Source organism: Panthera onca, chromosome E3, assembly GCF_046562875.1.
Source record: "Panthera onca isolate mPanOnc1 chromosome E3, mPanOnc1 haplotype 2, whole genome shotgun sequence".
NCBI classification, from domain to species: Eukaryota; Metazoa; Chordata; class Mammalia; order Carnivora; family Felidae; genus Panthera; species Panthera onca.
The window spans coordinates 5190025-5217623 of NC_138354.1; the positions used below are offsets into that span (position 1 = coordinate 5190025).

A 27599-nucleotide genomic window follows, 5' to 3' on the forward strand; every position below is an offset into this window, starting at 1 on the left:
GGAACTCCGCACCCACAATAGAATGGAGTACTTAGAATCTCTCAATCTTTGCCCTACGCCCCTTGGAACAAACAAAACCAGGCCCTTTACCTCTTACAGCTTTTACTCACCATCACTATGAACAAAGAGGAAATAAGATAAACATGAAAAAAATGGAGTAGTCATAAAGCACATTCAAAAGAAGTACCTACAGTATTTTGACACAAAAAGAAGAAAAGAAAGAGTGCTCAGATGACACCATCAATAGACTTGTCCCTGCAGCCTGGGCTGAGATACAGTCATCACAGAGTGCTGTTTGGGGACAGACAGACTAGATATAAATTCCGGCTCCAGCTTTTATTTATTAGTTGAGTTCTTTGGTCTTGCTTTGGACTCTCGTGAAATGAAAGGCTTGTTTAACTTATCAAAGCCGACTTTATCCTAATGGATAATTAACACCCCCTCCCCCCAACCCAACATAAGATATTAAAGCCCAAAAGTTTTCAAGAAAAGATACATTTGATTTTCTGAGGACCACAGTCTCCTATGAAGGAAATCTGAGACTATGACTCAACAAATCTTAGACCAGGTTTATTTTGAGGTTAATAGGTCCCAAGTCACTCCTTTATGTATTGCCAAAATATTAATTTAGAACCCAGAATAAACCATGCACTGGAGATACTGTATCTACTTTCCAGAGGCCATTCTGTTTAGGATACAGAGTTATACATAATTAGTTACTCCACATTGACAATGCTCTAAATTAAGAAGGTGAAGTTTAGAGGCGTTGGGAATAACCCTCCCAGTAGATGACATTCAGGAAAAATTTTATGAAGGTGGTGACACTGAAAATGGGTCCTTGAGGGTTGAATAGAACTTTTTACAGGCAAAAAAGGGATAGGAAAAGGATGCCAGGATTTGAGGAGCAAATACTATTTGGGAGCAAAGTCTGTCCCCCCTTAGATCTGTTGCCCTTAGGGGTGCCTGGGTGGCTCAGTCGGTTGAGCGTCCCACTTCGGATCAGGTCATGATCTCACAGTTCATGGGTTTGAGCCCTGCATCGGGCTCTGTGCTGACAGATCAGAGCCTGGAGCCTGCTTTGGATTCTGTGTCACCCCCTCTCTCTCCCTCTCCCCAACTCTCTCTCTCTATCTCTAAATAAATGTAAAAAAAAAATTTTAAGAACTCTGTTGACCTTGGAAATGTGCACAAATGAACACTGATAATACAGTTGGTAGCAAGGAGAAGGTTCAATGTGTAACTTGATTCAGCAGACTAGGGGTTTCAAAGGAGAAATTGAGTGGTCTAATCAGGTCTAACTGGCTGGTCGAGGCTATAAGGAAAAATCTCACTTCCTAGATTTACAATGGAAATAAACACCTGTCCAATTCATGAACATGAATGCATGTTATTCTAAACAATGATTAAACACAGTCCTGGAAGTTTGCCCCCCACCCAAAAAAACCCACAAGATATTTCAATCAGAATGGAGAAAACATATCTTCGTCTGTATACCGCAACTTGAAAAAAAGAGAAAATATGTGAGCCCCCTGAAGAGTTTTCAGAAAAGTGGCTGATTAAAACATGAATATAAAAAAATCAATTGAATGTGAATTTACTTAATGCTATGGAATTGTACACTTGAAAATGGTTACAATGATGAATATTTTTTATTTACTATTTATTTGGGGGGGAAGGAGGGGCAGAGAGAGAGTGAGAATGAGAATCCCAGGCAGGCTCCACACGCGGCTCCACGGGCTTAGCGTGACTACTTCCACAAGCCTGGCTGAAATCAAGAGTCGGATGCTTAACCGACTGAGCCACCCAGGCACCCTGATAAATTTTGTGTACCATTTTACCACAGTAAAAAAGCCAACCGAAATCTATATACTAGCAATATCTAATTAGAAAAATAACAAACATAATCATGGGGTTAGGGTTAGGCTAAGGCTTTAAAATGCTAAGGAATAGCTAATTCCTTAGCTAAAGCTAAGGCTTTAAAATGCTAAGGAATAAATAATAAACTTGAAAAATGTGCAGGGCCTAAAACTTATGATCAAGGGTCCTAAAGAAAGATTTTCTGAATGAAAAGATTTTCTGAGTGTACTTCAGTTTTTAAAGATTATAAGTACAACATGACTGATCCCAAAGAATTCTTTCCAGAACTCAGTAAGATACCTATAGTATGAAGATAAAAATAAATTTATTTTTAAAATTTTTTAATGTTTATTTATTTTTGAGAGAGAGTGTGACTGGGGGACGGGCGTAGTGAGAGGGAGACACAGAATCCGAAGCAGGCTCCAAGCTGTCAGCACAGAGCCCAAAAAGGGGCTCAAACCCACAAACCGTGAGATCATGACCTGAGCTGAAGTCGGATGCTTAACCGACTGAGCCACCCAGGCGCCCCAAGATTAAGATCAATTTACAAATGCAATGCAGTTAGTCCTAAAAGGACTCCCGTGGCACTTACTAAGATGTTTCAATATGCATCTGTGCAATCAAGCCATTCATTAATAAACCCCAAACTTAACTGTATATAGCTCCTATCTCTTGAAACAGTTCACACGTGCATTCATGCAGCAAATACCCACCTAGCATCTACTCTGGAAGTCAGGGAGAGAAATGATGTGTTAGTCCCTGCCCTCAGTGAACTTTAGGGTGTTTATATAAAGCAGCTGTGAGCAACAAGTCCCAAAATTGCAGGAAGGAAATGTGGGGGGGGGGGGGGGAGGGGGTAATAATAGGATGGAGGAGGGGCAGATCAGTAGGAAAAGAAGTTCAGAGTGGGCTTTCCTGCAGCCCACCGAGACCGAGCCCTGCAGATTGAGTGGCAACGTGCAAGGTGAAATTAGTGGGGGCAATTCAGAGCAGAGAGACTCAGAGACAGAGATGGGAAGAGCGAGTCGAGAGAGGAAAGGCAAGGAAAGGGCGTGGAGCCCAACGCAGGGCTCAATCTCATGACAGTGAGATCATGACCTGAGTCGAAATCAAGAGTCGGACGCTTAACCTACTGAGTCACCCAGGTGCCCCGTGTTTCTTATTTTTCTAATCCTAATTCTAACTCACCCTGGTGAGTATTTGAAGGAAACTTTGTCAGAACTCTCAGAAAAATTTCTCACCATACAGCTGAACTTGGCAAAAGATGCCCAGGAAGAAGGCCAAAAGTTTCTCTGTTCGGAAGAATGACAATCAATGTCTGACGACAAACTCAAGTCTCCGCAGAGTTTACAAAAGACAATACTACTAGTTGTTAACCAGTTAACCATTAACCAGAGGTTATTATGTGCCAGACATTACTTCTAAAGATTTACACATGTTGATTTATTCAATCCTTCCAACTACCCCATGAGGTAGGTATTATAAGCATTTCCATTTTATGGGTGAGTTACGTGAGGCAAAGAGAGGTTAACTAACTGGTTCGAGGTCATACAAGCTAATAAATGGAAGAATCCACATTCTTTTTTTTTTTTAAATTTTTTTTAACGTTTATTTATTTTTGAGACAGGGAGAGACAGAGCACGAACAGGGGAGGGTCAGAGAGAGGGAGACACAGAATCGGAAGCAGGCTTCAGGCTCTGAGCTGTCAGCACAGAGCCCGATGCGGGGCTCGAATTCACGGACCGCGAGATCATGACCTGAGCCCAAGTCGGACGCTTAACCGACTGAGCCACCCAGGCGCCCCAGAATCCACATTCTTAAAGCTCCAAGCCAACTCTGTCCTGGAGAACTCTCTGTAATGATGATAAAATCCTGTGCTAACAGAGTGGCCACTGCAGTCGTGGACTACTTGAAACGTGGCATGGTATGCCTGAGGAGGAACTAGATTCAAATTTTATTTAATTTTAACTAATTTAAAATTTTTAACATGTATTCATTTTTGAGAGACAGAGAGAGACAGAGTGTGAGTGGGGGAGGGGCAGAGAGAGAGGGAGACACAGAATCCCAAGCAGGCTCCAGGCTCCGAGCTGTCAGCACAGAGCCTGACATGGGGCTCGAACCTGATCTGGAGTCAGAGGCTCAATGGACTGAGCCACCCAGGTACCTCTAAGCATTCAACTCTTGAACTTGGCTCAGGTCATGATCTCACGGTTTGTGAGATCAAGCCCCGAGTCAGCTTGGGATTCTCTCCCTCTGTCTCTGCCCCTCCCTGACTCATGTGCACGTGCTCTCTCTCTCTCTCTCTCAAAATAAATAAATAAATAAACATTAAAAAAAAACATCCTGCAAGAAACAACTTAAGTGAGAGAACACCTAAGACCATGAAATACATACAGCTCAGATGAAGGGAAGGGAGAAATCTGGTAAGAATTACAAAATGTGGACATCAGGGAGGAGAGGCACAGCAAATACATGAAATACAACACAGACCGACTCTGCCTGGGATCACTGATTTTTTTTTCTGGTCTTCAACCTACTCTTGTGGGCTCTGAATAAGCAGTCGGGACTAATGCTATCCAATAAAATATAAAGTGGGCCACATACGTATTTCTAACTTTTCTAGTAGTCACATTTAAAAAGGGTGTATTTTTTAAGTGAGATTAATTTTAATAATATATTTGATTTAATCCAAAACACTCCAAATATTATCATCTTAACATGTGGTATGAGCCACATTTCAGGTTGGCAGTGACTGGCCTAGTGGATAGTAAAGGTCTGTAGAATACTAATCATCAATTTATTATTTTTTTTTTAATTTTTTTCCAACGTTTTTAATTTATTTTTGGGACAGAGAGAGACAGAGCATGAACGGGGGGGAGGGGCAGAGAGAGAGGGAGACACAGAATCGGGAACAGGCTCCAGGCTCCGAGCCATCAGCCCAGAGCCTGTCTCGGGGCTCGAACTCACGGACCGCGAGATCGTGACCTGGCTGAAGTCGGACGCTTAACCGACTGCGCCACCCAGGCGCCCCTAATCATCAGTTTAAAAAAGAAACTATTCTACATCACCTAGTGGGCAGAAGTTCCATAAGGCACATTATCCAGTGATAAAAGCAAGCCGCAGAACTCTCCATATATAAGAAACCCCAAAACTCTTTAAGTACCGTATCTTGAGTTTCTATGATATTCAATAACTTACTTCACAGAAACTCCTTAGAGATGGCTCCATTGGAGAGAATCATCATATTTATAGAGCGTACCCAGGAATGTTTACTTCATTGCTTTTTTTTAAAGTGTGGTAAAATACAACGTAAAACCTCTTATTTTGGACCATTTTAAAGATTTTTTATTTTGAAGCAATCTCTCTCTACCCAACATGGACCTCAAACTCACAACCCCAAGGTCAAGAGTGGTACACTCCACCGATCGAGCCAGCCACGCGCCCCTCATTTTGACCATTTTAAAGTGTGCAATTTAGTGACATTAGGTACATTCACAATGTTATGCAACCATCAACACTTACTAGTTCCAGGATTTTTTTTCACTACCCTAAAGTGGAAACTTCCTGCACATTAAGCAGTCACTCCCTGTTTTCTCCATACACCAGCCCCTGGCAACCATTATATCTGGCTTCTCTTATATCTTGATCTCTTATATCTGGCTTCTTTCGCATAGCATGTTTTCCAGGTCTGTGCACCCTGTGGAATAGATCAGTATTTCATTCCCTTTTATGACTGCATCATATTCCATTATACGGACACAACATATTTTATTCATCCGTTCTTCTGTTGATAGACATTTGGGCTCTTTCTGCCTTTTGGGCGTCATGAACAGAGCAGCTATGACCCTTGTGTACAAGTTTTAGTTTGAACACCTTTTTTCTTTTTTTTTTTTAATTTTTTTTTTAACGTTTATTTATTTTTGAGACAGAGAGAGACAGAGCATGAATGGGGGAGGGTCAGAGAGAGGGAGACACAGAATCGGAAACAGGCTCCAGGCTCTGGGCTGTCAGCACAGAGCCCGACGCGGGGCTCGAACTCACGGACCGCGAGATCATGACCTGAGCCAAAGTCGGCCGCTTAACCGACTGAGCCACCCAGGCGCCCCTGAACGCCTTTTTTTTCCAATTCTTTTGGGTGTGTGTGTACCTAGGAGTGGAATCTCTGGGTCATGTGGTCAGATCTGTGTTTAACTTATTGAGGAACCATTACGCATTTTCCACAGTGACTGCACCAGTTTACGTTCCCACCTGCAGCGTTTGAGGGCTCTGATTTCTTTGCATCCTTGCCAACACGTGTTATTTTCTTTATGCTTTTCCCAGTGGGCGTGAAGTGGCATCTCGTTGTGGTTTTGTATTTCCCTAATCATGTCGAGCATCTTTTCACAGGCTCATGAGCCATTGCATATCACCTTTGAAGCAATGTCAATTCAAGCCATTTGTCAATTTTTAAATTGGGTTATTTGTCTTTTTATCGTTGACTTGTAAGAGTCCTTTAAACTGGTTACTAGACTCTTTTCAGACATGATTTGGAAATATTTTCTCTCACTCTGGGGTGACTGCTTTACTCTCTTGATAGTGTCCTTTAATGCACAAAAATTATAAAATTTGAATGGAATCCAGTTTATTTTTTCTTTTTTGTTTGTGCTTTTGGTGTGGATTTTTTTTTTTTATACTCCCTTTATAATATTAAGGACGTTCCCTTCTATTGTTTGTCCGATGGGTGTTTTTATCACGACACGGTGTTAGATTTTGTCAAATGTTTTTTCTACGTGATTTAAGAGGATCAGGAGATTGGGATCTTTTCCCCTTCCTTCTCTTAATGTGGTATATTGCACTGATTGATTTTTCCGCTTGCTGACCCACCCTTGCATTCCTGAGATAAATCCTACTCAGTCACAAGTTTAATCATCGTAACATACTGCTGGAGTCGGTTTGCGAGTTTTCTGTTGAGGATTTTCCCATTTACATTCATAATGGATATTGGTCTGCAGGGTTTTTGTTGTTTTTTTAAATGTTTATTTAGTTTTGAGAGACAGAGACAGAACCCAAGCTGGGGAGGGGCAGAGAGAGAGGGAGACACAGAATCCGAAGCAGGCTCCAGGCTCTGAGCTGTCAGCACAGAGCCCGACGCGGGGCTCGAACCCACGAACCAAGAGATCATGACCCGAGCCGAAGTCAGATGCTTAATCGACTGAGCCACCCAGGCGCCCCTGCAGGGTTTTTTTTTTTTTTTTTAAGTCTGTTTATTTATTTTAGAGAGGCAGAGTGTGAGCAGGGGAGGGGCAGAGAGAGAGACAGAGAGAGAGAGGAGAGAGAGAATCCCAAGCAGGCTATGCATGGGGTCAGCACAGAGCCTAATACAGGGCTTGAACTCATGAAACTGTGAGATTATGACCTGAGCTGAAATCAAAAGTTGGATGTTTAACTGACTGAGTCACCCAGGTGCCCCCAGTTTGTGGTTTTCTTGTGATGTTTTTGTCTGGCTTAAGTATCAGGATAATGTTGGCCTTGTAAAATGACACAGAAAGTGTTTTCTCCTTTTCTATTTTTTTGAAGAGTTTGAGAAGTATTGGTGTTAATCCTTCTTAAATATTTTGTAGAATTCAGCGGTGAGGCCATCTTGTCCTGGACTTCCTTTGTTAGAAGGTTTTGTTTTGTTTTAAAAATTTTCAAAGTTTATTTATTTATCTTGAGAAAGAGAGAGCATGAGCTGGGGAGGGGAAGAGAGAGGGAGAGAGAGAATTCCAAGCAGGCTCCACACTGTCAGTGCAGAGCCTGACACAGGGCTCAATCTTACAAACCATGAAATCACGACCCGAGCCGTAACCAAGAGGCAGATGCTTAACCAACTGAGCCACCCAGGTGCCCCATGTTGGAAGGTTTTGGATTATTGATTCAACTTCCTAAATTGTTATATACCACATTAATAGAACCACATGATCTTGTCAATTAATATAGGAAAAGCCTTTGACAAAATCCAACAGTCTTTCATTACAAAAACACTCAACTCAGATTTTCTATTTCTTTTTGAGGCAGTTTTGGGAGGTTGTATGTTCCTAATAATTTGTCCATTTCATCCATTTATGTATTTCGTTGGTGTATAATTATTCATAGTATTCTCTTAAAATACTTTTCTTTTGTAGTGTCAGTAGTAAGATCCCCATTTTCAATTCTGATTTTATTAATGAATTCTCTTTTTTTCCTTAATCTAACTAAAGGTTTGTCAGTTTTATGAATCTTTTCAAATAACCAAATTTGATTTTATTGATTTTCTCTATTGTTCTAGTCACAATTTCATTTATTTTCACTTCTACCATTATATGTTTCCTTCCTCTCGTAACTTTGGACTTAGTTTGTGCTTCTTTTTCTAGTTCCTTAAAGTATAAGCTATTAATTTGAGATCTTTATTTATATATACATATATATACACAAGTATATATATACTTGTGTGTGTATATATATATGTATATATTGTGTATATATATATGTGTATATATATATATATATATATATATATACATATATATATAGTTTGTTTTGGTTTTGTTGTTGTTTTTTTTTTAGGGGTGCCTGGGTGGCTCAGTCGATCGAGTGTCCGACTTTGACTTTGGCTCAGGTCATGATCTCACTCATTCTCTCTCTCTCTCTCTCTCTCTCTCTCTCCCCCCTCCCCTGCCCTCTCTCTCAAAAATAAAAAACAAAATAAAAAAAAATATATTTTTTATTGCTAACATATAAATTTTAAAGTTAATTTATTTTGAGAGAAAGGGGGGAGGAGGGGCAGAGAGGGAGGGAGAGAGAGAATCCCAAGCAGGCTCCACACTGGCAGCACAGAGCCCAATGCAGGGCTCAAACTCATGAACCACGCGATCATGACCTGAGCCAAAATCAAGAGTTGGACGCTTAACCCACTGAACCACTCAGATGCCCCAAGACCTTTCTTTTAAATATAGACATTATAGCGCTAAGTTTCTTTTTCCATTGCATGTCATAAGTTCTGATTGTTTTTGTTCATCTCCCAGTATTTTCTTATTTATTTTGTGATTCCTCCTATGACCAAATTGTTGTTTAAAAATGTATTGTTTAGGGGTACCTGGGTGGCTCAGTCGACTGAGCGTCCAACTCTTGAATTTGGCTCAGGTCATGACTCCAGGGTCAGGGGATGGTGCCCCATGTGAAGCTCCACACTGAGTGTGGAGTCTGCATGGGATTCTCTCTCTTTCTGCCTCAGCCCCTCTCCCCCGCTCACGTACTCTCTTTCTCTCAAAAGAGACAAGAATGTATTGGGGTGCCTGGGTGGCTCAGTTGGTTAAGCGTGCAACTTCGGCTCAGGTCATGATCTCGTGGTTTGTGGGTTCGAGCACTGCATCGGGCTCTGTGCTGACAGCTCGGAGCCTGGAGCCTGCTTCCGATTCTGTGTCTCCCTCTCTCTCTGCTCCTCCCCCTCTCATGCTCTGTCTCTTTCTGTCTCAAAAATAAATGTAAACATTAAAAAAAAAGAAACAAGAATGTGTTGTTTATAAATAAAATTTTAAAAATATATATTTTTTAAAAAGGGCACCTGGCTGGCTCAGTAGGAAGAGCATGCAACTCTTTATCTTGCAGTCGTAAGTTCGAGCCCCATGTTGGGTGTAGAGATTAGTTTAAAAAAATGATAATAAATGAACTTAAAAATATATTTAAAAGAAATGTATTGTTTAGCTTACATATTTTGTGAATGCTCTAGTTTTCCTTCCAGATTTCTTGTTTCATTCTATTGTGGTCAGAGAAGATATTTTGTGTGATTCCAGTTCTGTTAAATTTATTGTGACTTAACATATAGTCTGCTCTGGGGTGCCTGGGTGGCTCAGTTGGTTGAGTGTCCAACTTTTAATTTTAGTTCAGGTTGTAGCCTCACAGTTGTGAGATTGAGCCCCTCGTGTAGGGTTCCGCTTGGTGTGGAGCCTGCTTGAGATTCTCTCTCCCTTTCCCTCTGCCCCTCACTTGCTCATGCTTTCTGAAAAAAAACAAAAACAAAAACAAAAACCAAAAAACATACAGTCTGTCCTGGAGAATGCTGACTTATAGTGTTGTTCACTTCCTTTATTTTTCTGCTGATCTTGTTTAGTTACTTTATTCATTATTAAAAGTGAGGTATTTAAGTCTCCAAACTACTATTGTTGAACTGTCTATTTCTCCATTCAATTCTGTCAACTTTTTCTTCATATATTTGGGGGCTCTATGAGGTATGTATATAATTCTTATATCTTCTCAATGAATTCATCCTTTTATCAATATATAATACCCCTTTTTGTCTCTTGTAACAATTTTGGCTTAAAGTCTACTTTACGCGATATTAATATAACCACTCCAGCTCTCTTTTGGCTATTATTAGCATAGAATATCTTTTTCATTTTTTGAAAATTTAAAAGGTAGAGGGTGGAGTTTTGTTGTTTGTTGTTGTTTTGTTTAAAAAAATTTTTTAATGTTTTATTATTTATTTTTGAGAGAGAGAGACAGAGCATGAGCAGGGGAGGGGCAGAGAGAGGGAGACACAGGATCTGAAGGAGGCTCCAGGCTCTGACCTGTCAGCACCAAGCCTGACACAGGGCTTGAACCCCAAACTGTAGGATCATGACCTGAGCCAAAGTTGGACGCTTAATTGACTGACCCACCCAGGCTCCCCTGTTGTTGTTTTTTAAATACCTTCTGCCAATCTCCGCCTTTTAATTGGAGAGTTTAACCCATTACATTTATTTATTTATTTATTTATTTACTTACTTACTTACTTACTTACTTACTTATTTGAAAGAGAGAGAGACCAAGGGAGGTATAGAGGGAGATAAAGAGAGAATCTCAAACAAGCTCCACACTGAGGGCATTGACCTGGGATTATGACTTAAGCTGAAATCAAGAGTTGGATCTTCAACTGACTGAGTCACTCATGCACCCCAAACCCATTACATTTAGAGTAAGGAAGAACTTATTTCTGCCATTTTTTATGTGTTTTCTGAATCCCATATCTTTGTTGTTCTTCAATTTCTCCATTCCTGCCTTCTTTTGTGCTTAACTGATTGTAGTGTTCTGCTTTGATTCCTTTTTCATTTCTTTTTCTCTCTATATATTTGTTTACTCGTGCTCTTAGTGGTTACTTGGAGGGCTACAATGAAAATCTTAAACTTATAACACCTTAGTTTGAATTAATACCAGCTTAGTTTTAAAGTACACAACACATTTGTTCTTATATATTGCCATCCCTGACACTTTACAGGCCTACTGTCACCGATTCCTCTTTATACATAGTTTTCATGTTAACATAGATTTATAAATATTGTTTTATGCATCTGTCTTTTAAATAACATAGGAAAATGGAGGAGTCACAAACCAAAGTAACAATAATAGTGGCTTTTATATTTACCTATGTAGTCATCTTTACCATCGTTGTTTATTTCTTTGTATAGTCTTCAGGTTACTATCTAGTATCCTTTCATTTTGGTCTGTAGCACTCCCTTTAGCATTTATTTTTTTTTAATGTTTATTTATTTTTGAGAGACAGAGAGACAAAGTGTGAGCAGAGGAGGAGCAGAGTGAGAGGGAGACACAGAATGTGAAGCAGGCTCCATGCTCTGAGCTGTCAGCACAAGGCCCAATGTGAGACTCGAACTCACGAACCATGAGATCTTGACCTGAGTTGAAGTTGGATTGCTTAACCAACTGAGCCACCCAGGTGACTCAGCATTTCTTTTTTTTAAAGATTTTTAAATTATTTTTAAGTAACCTCTATACCCAACATGGGACTCAAACTTACAACACTGATATCAAGAGTCAAATGCTTCACCAACTGAGTAAGCCAGGCTCCCCTCCTTTAGTATTTCTTGTAGAGAAGGTCTACTAGTAACAAACTCCTTCAGCTTTTGTTTCTTTCGGAATGTCTTAATTTCTCCTTCCTTCTTGAAGGATAGTTTTCCTAGGTATAGAATTCTTCGTTGACAGTTTTCTTTTTTCAGTACTTTAAATATGTCACTCCACTGCCTGCTGGCCTCCACGGCTTCTGATGAAAAATCTATTGTTAATATTGCTAAAGATCCTTTGTATGTTACAAGTTGCTTCTCTCCCTGTTTTCAAAATTCTTTTCATCCTTGTTTGATTATCCTGTGTCTTGCTGTATACCAATCTGTGTTTATTCTACTTGAGTTCACTGAGTTTCTTAAATATGTAGATTACTGTCTTTTTTTTAGATTTGGTAAGTTTTCAATAATTTTTTCTTCAAATATTCTTCCTGCACCTTTCCTCTCTCTTTTCTCCTTCTGGGACTCCCATGATATATATGTTAGTCTGCTTCACAGTGTTCCACAGGGTGTTTCTCTGTTCCTTTTTTGTTCATTGTTGTCTCTTTCTGTTTCTCAGATAGGAACACTTTGCCAGACCAATTTTCACATTTGCTGATTCCTCCATCTGCTCAAATCTGCTGACCCCTTCTGCAAATTTTTCATTTCAGCTATTGTACTTTTAATCTCTAAAATCTCTATTTTCTTGCACTTTTTGATGTCTATCTCTTTATTGATATTCCATATTTATTAAGACATCATCCTCTTGGTTTTCTTCAGCTTTGTGTGTGTGTGTGTGTGTGTGTGTGTGTGTGTGTGTGTGTGTGTGTGGTAGTTTCCTTTAGCTCTTGGAGCATATTTAAGACAGCTGCTTTAAAGTCTGTGTTTTCTCAGGGACAGTTTATGTTTGTGGTATTTTGATTGTATAATTTAAAAAAATTTAGTTTCCATCCCCATTCCTGGCACAGGGTTCCTAAAACTCTTGTAATTTTCTAATTGATAAGAGCAGTAGGAGCATCTTTTGTTCTAATGAGGTGACTCTGGATAGGCTCCTGGATAGCTCCTGAAAGGGAGCTGGTCACCTGAGAAACCAGGTCATGATTAGAACCTCGGGACAGGGCTGAAAGTGGAGTTAATGATAGATCATGCCCATATGAGGAAGCCTCCCTAAAATCCCAATAGTACGGGGCTCGGAGAGCTTCCAGGCTGGTGAACACATGTAAGTACCATGATGGAGATGCACCCTAACTCCATGGGGACAGAAGATCCTCTAGAGTTCACTCTATGCATTTCTTCATCTGGCTGCTCATCTGTGTCCCTTATTATATCATTCAATAAACTGGTAAGTACAAGTGTTTCCCTGAATTCTATGATCTGCTCTAACAAATAATTGAATCCAAGGTAGGGGGGTCACAAGAACATCTGATTTGTCGCCAAGTTGGACAGAAGTTGTGAATAACCTGGGGACCTGCTATCTCCAGATAGACAGTGTCAGAATGGAGTTAAATTGTGGAACACCCAGGTAGTCACGGAATTGCTTGGTGTGAGAATAAACTCAGTACATCTGGTGTCAGAAGTGTTGTCAGTGTGGCCATTGTATGAGAGTAAAGGAGAAACACAGTAAAGGAGTGATATGGATTTCCCCTATTTACTGTTCATTTTTTTGGTCCTGGGAATGGCCCATACTTTCTTGTATGTTTGCATGCTTCTACTTTTTCATTAAAAATTGGATATGTTGGGTGCCTGAGTGGCTCAGTCGGTTAAGCGTCTGACTTTGGCTCAGGTCATGATCTCATGGTTTGTGAGTTCAAGCCCCATGTCGGGCTCTGGGCTGACAGCTCAGAGCCTGGAGCCCGCTTCAGATTCTGTGTCTCCCTCTGTCTGCCCCTCCGCTGCTTTCACTTTGTCTCTCGCATTGTCTCAAAAATAAATAAACATTAAAATTTTTTTAAAAAATTGGGTATGTTGAGTATTGTTTTACAAAAAAGAAAGAAAAGAAAGAACAAAAGGCTCCCTAGCTCTTTGCAGTTTGGCTCTGTGTTGGGGCATTCCTTCAACAATTAGCCAGGCTGTTTACAACTCTGCCTCAGCCTTCACATCCTGATTATGCAGAGTCTAATGACCAGCCAGCAGTGAAAGCTTATGATCTTCCCAGGTCTTTGCTGAGCATGCATCCTGCCCTGGCCATGCACAGGGATTTCTAGGTTGCCCAGTATATGACAGAGTTTTTCAAAGCCCTTTTCCCCAAAGTTTCTCACTTTACAGCTTTTTCTCCCCAGCGTTGTCTATTGTTTATCTCAACAGTTATTTTTTGCCCCATTGGTGGCTTGTCCATTTGGTTTTCATTCTTTTCCAGTAACATCCTCCATGTAGCCATGGCCATCTTTCCACCATGAGAGAGTTTTAGTTTTAGATTGGGAAGAACAAAGGCATGTCCCTTGTGTCAGTCCTTCAGGGGACCCACAGGCAAGTCAAAAAAGACCAACAGAATTCCTTCAGATCAAGGTCTCCTGAAATCCTGGACTAGATGCACACATTGGGAATGCTGGCTGCCTTCAAGACTGTTGCTGTGGTCTTGGATGGGGTAAGGCTAAGTTAGAAGGCCAGAACTGAATCCAAGACTGCTTCAGTGGTCTTTCTCATGGTTAAGCATTTGCTTAGTGACTGTAAACCAGTGACTATCTTCTAGAGGTTTTATAAAGTTGATTCTGACAGTTTTTGCCAGGATTTTCAGTGTTATAGGGAGAGACAGCCCCTGGAGGTCCCTACTCTACCATTTTTGCTGACATCACTCTTAAGAGGTTTTTTTGATGTCAATTTTTTGTTTGGGCATAATATATAAGTGGTGTTACATATGGAAAATATGAGAAACGTGGTCACTGGGGGTCTTCAGAGAGTTTGAGAAGCACTAATCCCCAGTCTCTTGGTTATTCTAATACTCCATTTCCCCTCACTTTCTTGGGAAAATGGTGAAAACTATATATCAAGGTGACTTTGCATTGTTCTGTCATCCACACAGATGTTGGAATTGAGAGCAATCAATTGAGGAGGAGGATGGACAAAACACAGTTGGAGACTGTGTCCTTCCCATGAACATAAGGAGATGACAAGAGAGTCAGAAGACAAAAGTAGACAAAAGAGCAGTGATGTATAATGGAATGAGCTTTCAAATGAAGGAGGCAAAACACAAAGAACCATATAACATCTCAAATTTAAAATAATTTATATCTACCAGGAACAAAGCCATAATGTGTGTTATTGCCATAATGATTAAATGTGGTTCTTGTGTTTTGGACCAATGAAGAAACACAAGAATAAAATAAGATGAGAGAGAGAGAGAGAGAGAGAGAGAGAGAGAGAGAGAGAGAGAATCAATATAATCAATAGAAGCCTGGTCAGAGTATAAAAGATTGGCTGATTAAAAAAGATACATATGTAAGCCAACTGTTCTCCATGAATTAATGAGAACAACTTAGAGCATGTTATGAGCAGTGACTCTCATCACAGTAGCTGAAAACAAAATAGCAAATAATAAATAACAAATTGAAATAACTTACAGGACGTAAGTGAAGAACATGATCAAACGTAACCAAGGGAGACTTGCTAAATGGTGGGGTTCTAATTCAATATTGAACTGGTACCATGTGGTTGGATTATAACTGTGATGAGACTGATTGCAAAGGGATTCATCCTGGAACATAATACATTGCTTATAAACTAACTAAATAAGACCTGTTTAAGAAAATGTTTATTTATTTTGAGATAGAGCAAGAGCAGGAGAGGGACAGAGAGAAAGGGAGAGAGAGAATCTCAAGCAGGCTCCACACTGTCAGTGCAGAGTCTGATGTGGGGCTTGCACTCACGAACTGTGAGATCGTGACCTGAGCTGAAACCAAGTCAGATACTTAACTGACCGAGCCACTGATGTGCCCCAATATATAATACCTTTTAATTGGGTTACAGGTGTAGTGTAATGAATTACAAGAGGATTCCTTCTGGAAGTTAGTGAGACTGTTGTAAATGCTGTGTAGGCAAGTAACACATTAAATTATGAGTACATCTATGTACTCTGGCCTTCTCTTCCCTTTCCCTCAACAGCTCATTCTTCCATTCATTCATCAATTTTCCATTTGGGCGTGTCCCTTGAGCATGCAAGAGTGTGTATGATACAGAAAAAAATGAGGAGCCCAGAGATGTATTTGGGGAGGAAAGAAGTGGAATTTGCTTCAAAAAAGTAATATCTACAATAAAGTGTACTAAGGGCTCTCGGGGGTGGGTACAAGCACTAGGGAAGTGCAGAGTGGGGGGCACTAACATAGGGAGATGACAGGAGAGCTGTGAGGGTGGTGCTCTGGGCTGAATTGTGTCCTCCCAAAATGTTGGTGCCCTAACTCCCACTGCCTAAGAATGGGATCTTGTTTGGAGACAGGGTCTTTATAGAAGTAATTGAGTTAAAAAAAAAAAAATGATGTCCTTGGGGTGCCTGGGTGGCTCAGTCAGTTGAAGGCCCGACTCCATGCTGGGCATAGAGCCTGCTTGAGATTCTCTCTCTATCCCTATCCCTGTGCCCTTCCCCTCCTCTTTCTCTCTCTCAAAAAAAAAAAAAAAAAAAATCTAAAAAAAAAGAAAAAAAATGAGGTCCTTAAAGAGGGCCTTAATCCAATGACAGTGTCCTTATTAGAAAGGGAAATTTGGACCCAGACGCACACATGCAGGGAGAACACCATGTGAAGTGAAGGCAGGGATTGGGGTGATGCTTTTACAGGCCAAGGGAATGCCAGTGATGGCCAGCAGGCCACCAGAAGCCAGGAGAGGGGCATGGACTCAGACCCTCCCTCACAGTCACAGAGGAACCAACCCTGTTCACACTCTAATCTTGGACTTCCAGCATCCAGAACTGGGAGAAGATTCATTTCTGCTGTTTAAGTGTCCCAGGCTGTGGTGATATGTTATGGCAGCCCTGGCAAACTAATAAAGGGAAGGAGGTAGTATGTTATGTACAAATGCAACAGGTCACATTTCATTACAGACCTAAAGAATAAGTAATAGAAAATCAGGAAGCATCTGGGTGGCTCAGTCGGCTGAGCATCTGACTTTGGCTCAGGTCATGACCTCACTGCTCATGAGTTTGAGCCCTGCGTCGGGCTCTGTGCTGACAGCTCAGAGCTCAGAGCCTGAAGCCTGCTTCAGATTCTGTCTCTGTCTCTCTGCCCCTCCCCTGCTCACATTCTGTGTGTGTCTCTCTCTCAAATATAAATAAATATTAAAAAAGAAAAAGAAAAAGAAAATCAGATGAGGCAGGGGCTGGGGCAGGGGAGTGTTCTGGGCAGAAGGAACCAGATTTGCACTTATTAATCTGTTTTTAAATTTTCTGTATCTTATGATGTCTTGACATTTTAACAAGCTTGCTGGCCAGCAGAGACTGTCCCTCCCAGGCCTTGGCTACCCAGTTCTTAGAGATAGCAAAGGGCTCCATCAGTCAGTATAAACCAACCAATCCCAAGTATACAGACCCAGCCACCTCCATATCGAATGATCACATACAAGCCAATATTTCCTTGCCCCTAAAATCATCCCAGGGCCAGGTGCCAAGCCAACCCTATAGCCAAAGCCTGCTGGAATGATTCCAACTAGCCAATCCTAAACCACTTACTCTAAATAGAGTGGAAACCCCAGTAAAAGTTCTGACTCAGGCTCTCCCCCTCACCCCTGTCTTCTGCCACCTGACCAAAACTTGGTGCTTCCCCTGTGGCCCTGCATGGTATGTGGTGACCCCCTCTCTGGAACCTGTGAGTAGAAGAGATTTCTTCCTTCCAAGTCTCAGGTTTTGTTTCCTCCTGTGGCTGCATGACTTACACCCAACATTCGTGTTCTTTGGTTTCAAGGACAGGTGCAGGGGTGGGGAGAGAACCGGGGAGAAGGAAAACATAAGGTCTAACTCACCTTGATGAATGAGGAAGATACAAAATTAAACACTTGGAGAAGAAATCTTTCTGCCTAGATTCTAATGGCGAAAGGCCAATGAGGAGATGCTACCATCAGGATCAGAATATCTGGCTTGAGGGACATCAGCCAGTGGTGGCAAGAAGGATCAGCTTCCTAGGAGCAAAGACGAAGACATTGTTAGGAACAGTTATTAATACTAGCAAACAGTTAAGAGTTTCCTGTGCCCCAGGCACCTCTTCTATATGATTTGTTAACTCATTTACAAAACGACTATGAAGTAGGTATAATTAGCATTTCCATTTTACAGATTAGAAGTTAATAACTTTGCTCATGATCTCACAATTAGTGTCAGGACATATATTCCTCAGCGTTGAACTGTGTGTGCACAAATTTACTCTAAGACTGAAAACGGGGCTTGCGATGGGGATTTTCTTAGGTGGGCAGGACAGCATATGCAAAGGCTGGAATGAAAGACAGTGAGGGAAGAGAGAGCTCAGAGTTATCTTAAAGAGCTGTTGCAGCAAATCCACATCTCTCTCTGGAAAATATCTCAGCTTAGTACAATTAAGGTGGACTACAGAGGTTTTGCTGTTACCAGAGTGGTTTTTCTGATCTCAACGTTGGCCATCGGTGTCTGTGGTGAGATGAAGTCTCCTGGACAGAACTGCTTATGGGGTAATAAGGTAATAAATACATTAGAGCTAATAAGAGAATATATTAATAGTATCGCTACTGTGATATTATTGTATACCAGGTGTATCTTCTATATAATCTATATGAACTACACATGCTAACTCATTAATTATATTCAAAAACACTTTGAGGAAGGGAGAGTTAGATGTCCCTTTTATAGGTACCAAGAAACTAAAAGGAAATGGCTTAAAAACAAATAAAACCATGAAAGCTCCACCAGGCAAATAAATGGGGTGGAGAGTAGTCAGAAAGGGAGTATCATGGGCAATACATCTCCCATCACTGCTGGGAGATCTGAAAATATTCTTCATCTGTGTCCTAACTCTGTTATAGAAGCTCTGTATGTTAGTATCTAAAATGCAAAAATAAACAAGTTCTTGAAGTCAAATCATTTACTGAAAAAAGCAAGTTTTAGAACAATACATACAACATGTGGTAAGAATCCCAAAACTAAAGTCCAAACTATTATATGCTTTCTATGGGAACATGTCTGTGCATGTAAATGAATAGAAAAAGATTTGGGCAAACAGCAAGTGAAAAGCACTTAATTCTCCAAAGGGGGAAGATGGGACAGAGTCTAGTCAAATGGAACGTGACTCACACGGAATGTTTTATATATATTTTCCCAGAAGGGTTTACCTATTCCTTGCGTAATGATATTAATAAACATTTTGTTTTGAGAAGGCATGTGTTTGACTCTAGAAAAGCGCACCCTTAAGGCATTAGTGAGCATAACAGAGAAAATGCTTTGAGGTAGTTATAAAAGATGATATACAAAAGGGGCGCCTTGGTGGCTGAGTGGGCTGGGCGTCCAACTCTTGAGTTTGGCTCAGGTCATGATCTCACGGTTTGTGGGGCCCAGCCCCGAGTCCCAAGTCGAGCTCTGTGCTGACAGCACAGAGCCTGCTTCTGTCTCCCCCTCTCTCTGCTCCTCCCCCACTCGGGCACTTGCGTGCACACTCTCTCAGAATAGACATTAAAAAAAAAAAAGGTGATGTACAATAAAAAAATTTATTTCTGCACTGTAAAATTTGAGAGGTTGGTTCTAGGATTTCTGGCCAGCAAGTTTGATATGTTTGCTCCGGGAGGAGCTACTTTATACAGCTAGCAGTTATGAGTAGGTACTGAGTAATCCGAAGTTCCTTTTTATAAATATGTCCTTACACTTTCAAGTTAAGAATTTATTGGAAGGAGTCATTCCAGACATTAAAATGTTTTAAGTGTTCATCTGAGCAATAAAATCGTTCATTTACGCGTTTAATTGCAGGGTCCTCTTTATGAGTTTGCACACAAGTGAGAAAAAATGATGGGTCAGTTAGACAGCAGAATTCTTGCACTATTAGGTGAGGAGAGGAGAGGGATGTTAAGAAGACCTGAGAAAGGTGAGTAGGAAAGAACCAGGTGAAATGGGGGCTGGGCAGGCAGTGTGAAACACAGGTAGAACAGCACAGGTCCGGCTGAGGGTTTGGAGGCCCAGTGGCTAACTCAGCTCAGAAAAATATCCCAGAGTAAGCCCGGATAAAAAAAAAAGAAGACCAAAGGAGAGACTACTCCTTGGACTCAGAGTTTCCCTGGTGGGGAGTTTGGTACTGTTAATAACCCTGTTTTACACTCAGGAAAATGAGGTAGGAGGTTAAGTAACTAGGTTAACACATCAGTACAAATCTAGCCTTGCCAGAGATCCCCAAATATTTCCTACTGTAGCCTAATGACTCCCCCAACAGCTCTGAATAAGCTGACTGAGAGACACCATGAAACAAACTGAAAACAATGAAGAATAGACCTACTTCAAGGCAGAGGGTTCTCAAAGAACCAGAGAAAAAAGTGAGTCGCAGAACAATATGTAAAGTTGCACCGTGTGAGGCAATAACAACACAAACCCTAAATAATATGTATTTTCTGTGGGGTTATGTGTATGTACAAATAAGCATAAAAATATAGAGGCATCTGGGTGGCTCAGTGGGTTAAGCCTCGGATTCTTGGTTTCTGTTCAGGTTGTGATCTCACAGTTCCTTGGATTGACCCTCGAGTTGGGCTCTGTGTTAACTGCACAGAGCTTACTTGGGATTCTCTCTCTCCCTCTCCCTCTGCCCCTCCCCTGCTGGCGTGCACTCTCTCTCAAAATAAATAAATAAACTTAAAAAATATATGTGTATATATACATATATTTGTACATCCTGGGGCGCCTGGCTTGCTCAACTGTGGAGTATGCGGCTCTGGGTTAGGAGTTGCGAGTTAGTGCCCCATGTTGGGTGTATAGATTAAACATAAAAAAATCTTGGAATATCTACATACTGGAGTTACATAGACAGTATGTAAGCAAATATATTTATTGGTATTTGTGTGTATATAAATACAATCATATACACGTTTTATATGTATACAATTATCTATATTTTATGCATTTACATACATGCATATGTATATATGTGTACACACACACACACGCATATATCCTTACATTATTACCTGGAGTTTATGTTTTACTGTCTTACAATATGGCATTTTACGTACTGATCCCCCAATTTGTTTATATATGTGCGTTTGGTAATGAAATAAAAATCAGGACGCTCAATTTATAAATTGCTTACTTCAGGGGAGGGGAGAAAACCCGAGACTGGGTGTAATGGCCAGCCGGAACTCTAGACCTTCTCGAGGACCGCCGAGAGGGGCGACCGGGAGGTCAGGTTGGGAACGGAACCCCCGGCGGTGGCAGGAACCCGGAGTCCATGCCCCTTGGGCCTCAGTGCGAGACCAGCCCACCAGAGCGCCTGCGCGTCGGTTGCGCCTCCGCAGAACGAGCCCATCCTTATCTCCCAGGAAAGGCGAAGGGCGGAGCCTGCGGAAGGGCCCGCCCCCGCCAGCGGCGCGCGGGAGGCCGGGCGGGTCTTCCGCCTTGCGTGGGGCTACTTCCGGATCCGGTGGCGAAAGGCGCGAGGTCCGAGTGCCGCGGCGCTGGGCTGGCGGGCTGGCGGGCTGGCGGGCTGGCGGGCTGGCGGGCTGGCGGGCTGGCTCTGGGCGGGCGGTGGTAAGAAGTAGCTCCCGGCCCCGGGGGGAAGGGCTGGGACCCCAGGCGTGTTGGCTAGGGGTCAAGTTGGCTATTCTCGTAGAGGGAACGGCTTGTGGACCAAGAGCAGGGTGTTGGAAGATGTGTGTGCAGCACACCTCAGTTAACCGTTGAAAAGAAGCTGTAACCGTCAGAAAATCTTCTCACCTTAAAGCAGGAGAGTAAAGGATGTCAGAGGCAGACACTCCCAACAGGCTCAGAGTTACTCTGATTTGGAAGACGATATTTAGCGCACGGCAGCTAGAATCCAGTCTCCCAGGAGCCAAGACTAAAGGAGCAGACCTAATCAAAGAAAATAACGCTACTGGGTGATAAAGAGTTGGCCGTAAATATGTCAGTGGGTTTAGTTCTCACCGCGATCCCAGAAAGTTAGGTGGTAGCAGAATCTTCTTGACAAAGGAACTGGGGCACAGGTTAAATACTGTGTTTAAAATCACAGCTGGTAGCGGCAGAAGTCCCTGTAAATGTTGAAATGGATACAGGTGTTGTTTTTCAAGTTGTCTGTATTATGGACATATTGGAGAGGCCTAATTCCCCTTCAGCTTGGGGGATGGCTCAATTAACCACGGACTATCCAGTTATGGAATACTGTTGTCCTAACGTGGGAAGTTCCCCCAGGACATATTTTGGAATGGAGAACAAAATGCATGTTGCAGAACAATATGTATTTTGTCATTGTTTTAGGCAAAACCAGCCCCTCAAAACAGTGCCGCTTTAGTGTGGTAGACATCAATGGTAAGTGAATAGAAGAAAAACTGAATAAGCTATACTAAACTGATACAGTGACCAGGGGAGGGAAGGGGGCAGGGATTTATGGGAGTTATGGTAAAATGGAAGTTTATTCTCTCTCCTGGTTTTTGGACAGGGATGTAGTCAGAAAAACATGTATATGTTCCTTATATAATAATTTTAAAGTGACTAAAAATTACTGTTTTTTAAATTTATTTAGAAAGAGAGAGCGGAGGGGAGGGGGGAGGGGCAGAGGGAGAAAGAGAATCCCAAGCAGGCCCCACGCTCAGCACAGAGCCAGACACGGGGCTAGACCCCATGACCCTGGGACCATGACCCGAGCTGATATCAAGAGTTGGGCGCTCAACCACCCCTAAAAATTACGTTTTTTATCCTTTGAGTGCCCAGTCCATTATACATGGCATTTGAAAAATTTGGGAGATAAAATGTACCATTAAAGGGTGAAGAATTGGGGGTTATGAGAATATGAATATAAAAATATTCTTGGGGAATCCCCAAAAAGGACATTAAAAGACATTTGAAACAGTGCAGTATTTCATTGTTTAGTCTCAAGGAGCTTACAAAACTTTACACCTGTTCTAGGTCGACATTATGTAGCTTATTGGATGGAAACCAAAAGCTGTTAATATCTGCTTTTTCAAATATGCATCCTGATATTTTTAGTTGAAATATATATATTTTAAAAGTTTATTTATTTATTTTGAGAGAGAGAGAGGGTCCCATGTGGCTCTGCACTGTCATCCTGGAGCCCAATGTGGGGCTCGAACTCACGAACTGCAAGATCATGACCTGAGCTAAGTCGTCGCTTAACAAGCTGAGCCACCTAGGCACCCTTCAGTTGAAATATTTTATAGCAGAACTTTATAAAATGGGGATTTTTTACTTACAAAGTTATTCATTTTAATATTATGAATGATGTGCTAAAATCTTATACATAACAGTTTCAGAAATCTTTTTTAAAAATTGTTAAAAAAAAAAAAAAAAAAAACCATCTCTTGCACATTGCCCTGGGGCTGAGGCCCCCAAACCAAAAGACATAAGTCCCAGGATTGAAATGGGATTTTCAATGGGAAATGGGATCCACTCTAATTGGCAGTAACCACTTGAAGTTGCCATTGAAAATATATCAGTTGACGTGAGGAATGTAAGAACCAATTTTGATTTGAAGATCCCTAGGTTACTCACTTTATTTGAGAAAGTAGAAATAGATGTAGTCACCTGAAAAGTCCCCTTTTCTTTGGGACTTCTGTCATGTGGTTGGAAAGATCCCAGTAAGTTAGAGTTCTAATCCTGATGACGTCACAACTGTTGCTTGGTAGCAAGCCAGCTCAACAGAATTTTTTTTAAGATTTTATTTTTAAGTAATCTCTATAACCAACATGGGACTCAAACTCACAACCCTAAATCAAGAGTCACATGTTCTATGACTGAGCCAGTCAGGCACCCCAGATAAACAGAATTTTCAAGAGGTGTTAGTTTAAGGCATTCCTCACCCTGATAAGATGCTAGAAGTCTAGTTTAGCATATGTATTCGTTGTTGCTGTGTAACAAATTATCCCCATGAAAACATACATTTTCCCCCACCATTTCTGAGGGTCAGGAATCTGAGAGCAGTGTAGTTTGGTAGTTTTGGCTCAGTCCTTTTTTGGGTTGCAGACAAGCAGTTGTCCTGGGCAGTAGTCACCTGCCATCTCAAGATGGCAGCATCCCAAGGCATCTGGCTTGCTCAGGTGGTGGAGCGTGCAACTCTTGATCTCGGGGTTGTGAGTTCGAATTCCATGTTGGGTATGGAGATTACTTAAAAATAAAGTCTTTAAGGGGCGCCTGGGTGGCTCAGTCAGTTAAGCATCTGACTCTTGATTTCAGCTTAGGTCATGATCTCACGATTCGTGGGTTCGAGCCTTGCATCAGGCTCCTGTGGAGCCTGCTTGGGATCCTCTCCCTCTCTCTGTGAGCCCCCTCCTCTTTTGCCCCTCCCCCCTCTCAAAATAAATAAGCAAACTTTTTTTAAAAGTCTTAAAAAAAAAAAAAAAAGATGGCAGGGGCGCCTGGGTGGCTCAGTCAGTTAGGCGTCCAACTTTGGCTCAGGTCATGATCTCAAGTTTGTGGGTTCGAGCCCCGCATCGAGCTCTGTGCTGTCAGTTCAGAGCCTGGAGCCTGCTTCAGATTCTGTGTCTCCCTCCCCCACTCACACTCTGTCTCTGTCTCTCAAAAAATGAATAAACGTTAAAAAATTAAACAAAACGATGGCAGTATCCCATCTACTGGGGATGAAGAACCTGCTCCAAGTGCACTTCTGTATTGCTGGAAGGCCTCAGTTCCTCATCAGTTGGGCCTCAGAATTATGGCTGGTCACAACATGCCAGCTTGTTTCCCCCGAGTGAGCGATGAAGGAGAGAGAGCAGGATGGAAGCCACAATGTCTTTTAAACTAATGAAGTTTCATATCATCTATTCTCTGTGTGCTAGTGATCCTACAGACCGTCCTTAGTACAATGTGAGAGGGAACTTGAAAAGAGTATGAAGACCAGGCAGCAGAGATCATTGGACGCCATCTTGAAGGGCAACTTCTATGGTGTGGGGCCATTTCCCAAACTCTCACTCCCATTGATAATTACCAGATACCTACAGGGTGCCTAAAGCTATAATAGAAATAAAGGAATTAGAAACAATGTAGAAATTGGGAGAATACGACACTGGTACAATTTCCTTACCATCGGATGAATGAGTCCTCAGGGAAGAAGATAAAACGTATACGACCACAGTTTTACACAGCATACTAAACTCAGTATTCGTTACCTTGTATAATATTCTGAAATCTCTCTTTGTTGATCCATCCAGCTGGTTTTAATTACCCATTATATAAATGAGATATTTCTACGTTTTCCATCTTATTACTCCCAAACATGTATGGAAATGCCATTAAATTTTTACTATTGAGGTTTATAGTACCTGTGTTGGGTAACCATAATATATAACATGATGATTAATAAAGGTAGTAGTGGAGGCTTCCTCTGATGATTCTGATCCTCCTCCAATTGAGAGAACTGACTTTGAAGTTCATGTGGATATTGATGGGAAAGCTTCATTCACATTAGGGAGCTTGATACTGGGATTGGTAGAGGAGAGACTGGGTTGGCAATTTGTGCACACACCTACATACACAAGTGGACAAATACAGACAGGCACACACCTACACTACCCAAAAGAGGAAGTTCTACTCTGGAATGTGAACTGTTTTGTTCCATGGTTTCTGGAATTGTTTTTCTAGTTTGGATTAAATTGAAAGATGCACGTGACTCTAGTAGCAAAAAGCACTGATAGTCCATGGCATGACGTGGCAACAGAGATACACACAATATTGCCTTGCATTCTTGTAATCAACTTTGAGAAAACCCATCCTTGCCATGAAGAAGTTTCCATCTCTTTAGAGTTTGTCTTTGCTTCACTGTGAGGGAAAAGCCATAATGCACCTGCAGTATAGGTGGAGAAGGTGGATGAAGGGGCCAACTATGCAGCCAATGGCCAACAATTGTTAAGTCACTGAGATTTCTGTCCTACTTCTTGTGTGACTCCATCACTGCTCTAGAGGCTGTAACCTCAAGAACAATTTCCACCTATGCTCTGGCACTCTCTCAAATGCTTAAGTCATGGGTCTTACATTTCTGTTCATTCGCCAGTGTCATCCCATAGTCTACTGTGAGAGTGGTCCAAGCAGAGACTGGCAAGGAAGGCTGGAGTAACTCTTGAAAGGCCTTGTAAGCCATGCAGAGGAGTCTGAGTTTTGTTCTAAATGCATTGGAAGGGCTGACCCATCATAAGACCCAACTGACCCTCCTGCTTTCATCTTCAGTTAACTACGTTCATTTTGAGAAATATCTTTTGGCCTGGTACTGGGCCTTAGTAGAGACTGAATGCTTAAGTATGGGCCACCACATTACCATGTAACCTAAGCTGCTTTTCATGAAATGGGTGTTACCTGACCCACTAAGCCACAAAGTTGGGTGTGTGCAGAAGCACTCCATCATCAAATGGAAGATCATGCCCAAGTAGGCCCTGAATGTACAGATTCCATGAAGAAATGGCTCGAATGCCCATGGCTTCCACTTTTGCTATAATACCTTCTCTCTGCAAGCCTGCATGTATGGCTTCATGGGGGGAGTTCTCTATGGCCAGAGCTTATACAGAGAGAGGGAAGACTTGGCCTTTGTTTATAGATGGTTCTGCACAATAGGAAAAGTGGACAGCTGCAGCACCTTGAATCTAGTTGAATCATAGTAACAGTTTTATAATATTCATTTGCACATGTAATATGTTTATTTCCCTATTGATGTAATAAATAAGGGAGTCCAAAGGGAATCCAGCCCCAGAGGAATCTCTTTTTGGGGTGACCAAAAGTGTTCTAAAATCAGATAGCGTTGGGGCACCTGGGTGCCTCAGTCCATTGAGAGTCTTACTCTTGATTTCGGCTCAGGCCATGATTTCACGGTTTGTAAGATTGAGCCCCGTGTCTGGCTGTGTGCTGACAGCACAGAGCATTCTTGGGATTCTCCCTCTCTCCCTCTGCCCCTCCCCTGCTGGTGCTCTCTCTCTCTCTCTCTCTCTCTCAAAATAAATAAATAAACATTAAAAAAATATCAGATAGTGGTGATGGTGGCCCAACTCTGTGTATCTAAAAACCAGTAACTTGTACATTTGAAAATAATTTTAGAATGAGTTTTATGGTGTATAAATTATCTCAATAAAGCTATCATAAAAACATAGATAGCAATGAAAGATGACATGGGAAAAAATCCTGGTCCCATATACAGCAGGTTGTGTGGCCTTAGGTGAGGTATTTATTTGAAAAGCTCTCTTTGCGTCTATGTTTGCAACTATAAAATAGGATAATTACAGCACTTAGCTTGTAAATTTGTAATGAGGATTGAGTGAGTTAATATTTGTGAAAGCACAGAACAGGGTGAAGGAGTGGAATTGACACAGTGCTCAGTAAACATTGCAATTATTATTATTATTATTTTAATGTTCATTTATTTTTGAGAGGGAGAGAGACAGAGGATGAGTGGGCAAGGAGTAGAGAGAGAGGGAGACACAGAATCTGAAGCAGGCTCCAGGGTCTGAGCTGTCAGCACAGAGCCCTACGCGGGGCTCGAACTCATGAACCGTAAGATCATGACCTGAGCCGAAGTTGAATGCTTAACCGACTGAACCACCTAAGCGCCCCTGCAATTATTATTTTGTTACTACCATCAAAAAACCTCTGCGACCTATGCTGTGTTGTTTTCAATGTTCATGAGAAGACATGTAGACATACACATATATACGTATCCTTGGGCACATCTGGAAGTGTCTAAAGAAAACCTCAATGGAGATTAAATTACTGGATCTTGGGTATGCGTCATTTGACTTTACTCAATATCACTAAATAGCTCTTTAGTGATGTATGATAGCTCCTTTTCCTCCACATCCCCAACCACACTT

At 41.6% G+C, this 27599-nt stretch overlaps 1 protein-coding gene across 3 annotated transcripts in view; it reads right to left on the reverse strand.

The window, feature by feature from the left end:
* The window catches only part of USP42 (ubiquitin specific peptidase 42), a 77264-nt gene extending 53880 nt beyond the window's left edge, over positions 1–23384 (reverse strand). Inside the window, exons 1-3 of one of the 3 annotated variants that reach the window (XM_060649548.3) lie at positions 23305–23384; positions 20894–21516; positions 17607–17762 (exon numbers count right to left, since the gene is read on the reverse strand). The gene's annotated coding sequence lies outside the window, so the exon portion shown is untranslated. Of the gene's footprint in view, positions 1–17606; positions 17763–20893; positions 21828–23304 lie in introns of all 3 variants that reach the window. The other 2 variants (XM_060649549.3, XM_081791676.1) reach the window with 2 other exon arrangements.
* Positions 23385–27599: the final 4215 nt, after the last annotated feature.